We start from the raw sequence: 1917 nt of genomic DNA, 5'->3' as shown, positions 1-1917 counted from the left end.
ACTTGAATCCCCCATGCATCAGATCCTCCAAATCATGAGCCCGATTACGTATATTAAACTGCATTATTTTCATTGTTATAAATATTTTATTATTTTATTTTTTATTTCACTTTAAAAATAATCATGTTATCTCTTTTTTTTTAATAAATATATTATCCCATGTTTGTTTCATTTTTCTAAACAACCTTTTTATCTCATTTTAATTTTAGTTTTTATTCATAATTATCATCCAATTTTTTATTCTCATTTTTAGTAATAACTATTATCATACTTTACTTTATTCCTCAATTTAATAATTATTATTATCACATTTTATTTCATTTCTAATTTTAATAATAACTCATCCCATTTTTTTTTTATAATCATCCTTACCTCATCTTTATTTCTTTTTCTTATTAATTAGGACCTTTATTTCTTTCTCATTTTTATTTCTTTTACTAATAACTATTTTTATCCCATTTCAATTTCATTTTATTTTAGTAATAACTAACCACATCACAAAAAATTTAAACAAAACCATGTGCATCATATCAGTAACTTTTGACTCCAAATGACATGTACATGTGGGAGTACATTGTGTTTGCATGAGTAAAAGTTTTTTATCAATGAAATGAACAGGATTATATTTAATAATTAACTTAGAGTTACATCAGTAAAAAAAAGGAGAAGAAGATTACATTTTAGAAAATACAAAAATACACTAAAAATATCTGCTCAGGTTTAGAAAAGACAAAAATTACATTGAGAAGAAAAAGAAGGAAAATTTTCACGCACAACACCCACAAAATCTGGGATTTGGAAGCTCTTCCTTAACAATTTTTTCCCAATCCTTATCCAAAATCTCAAATGCTCACACATGTGAAGGAATTCTTCACACGATTTCAAGACTCTCTTTTCACTCTATAAATAGAGCTTCATATCACCTACAAAGGAAAAAAAAATCATAACGAAATGTTGCACAAATTTCACCCCACCTTCACAAAACTATAAACCAAAATTTCTAATTGCACTCACAAACACATTACAGAAAAGAGGATAACAGAAGGAGAAGGAGTATAGCCCAGAGAAGAAAAGGAGATAGAGAGAGCAACAAGTACCTAGAGACCCCGAAACTCTTTAATCTTCATCTTGGTAGCATTTTTTTAGCTTGATATATTTTTCTCTCTCAATAGTCTCGTTGGTTTGATGTTCTCTCACATTTGTAGTTTGTAAACACAGACAAAGTATTGAAAATGGGGTGTCAGGGTTCAAAATAGGATATGAGTATTGATTTGCATATGCTTGTTTGTGTGCGTTCATGGATTCTGAGGTATGTTTCATTTGATGGAGTTTGGTTGAGATATATATCTTTGTTGTATGAACGATTTGAGATCTGAACAATGAGGATCTGGATTTTTTTTGTTTTTTTCACGCTTGACAAGAGAGAGAGAGAAAGAATGCGTGCTTGGTAAGAGAGAGAGACAACCGAGTTTATTTGGAAGGAGGGAGAGAAGGATTTATTAATTATATATTTATTCGTATTAATCAGTTTCAATGCAGCATTCTTTTTTTCTTCTTCTCACTTTAATATTCTTTTATTTAATGTCATTAAAACATGTGAAATGGGTTATTTTAAATTTTAAATTAGTCCAAAATGATAGGGAAACATGTAGTCTTTTATGATTTTAGGCAGCATGCATCTGTTTCAATGCATTATCATTTTTTTCTTCTTTTTATTTATTTATAATATTATTAATGATTTAATTGGAGTGCATTTGAATGGGTCAAGTTACCCCATGATGATGTGCTGCGCATCCAAACAAAGGGTGGGGCGACAATCTTTCTTCCACTCTATCCATTTTTTTGTGTTATTTCTTTAGAGTTTTTTTAGCGGGCTTAACTCTGAGCCCATGTCCTTTCCTAATAATCCCATTACCC

At 29.4% G+C, this 1917-nt stretch overlaps 1 long non-coding RNA gene across 1 annotated transcript; it reads right to left on the bottom strand.

Moving 5' to 3' along the window:
- Positions 1-595: 595 nt before the first annotated feature.
- LOC127126225 (uncharacterized) lies at positions 596-1554 on the bottom strand. The gene is made up of 2 exons (XR_007804936.1): positions 1098-1554; positions 596-923 (listed from the first exon to the last, which is right to left on the bottom strand). It is a non-coding gene; the product is annotated as an uncharacterized LOC127126225 (long non-coding RNA).
- Between the last annotated feature and the right edge of the window lie 363 nt (positions 1555-1917).

This window comes from Lathyrus oleraceus, chromosome 3 (genome assembly GCF_024323335.1).
Source record: "Lathyrus oleraceus cultivar Zhongwan6 chromosome 3, CAAS_Psat_ZW6_1.0, whole genome shotgun sequence".
Classification (NCBI taxonomy): domain Eukaryota; kingdom Viridiplantae; phylum Streptophyta; class Magnoliopsida; order Fabales; family Fabaceae; genus Lathyrus; species Lathyrus oleraceus.
Note: the sequence above shows the minus strand (reverse complement) of the source record. Positions and strands in the feature narration are given on the sequence as shown.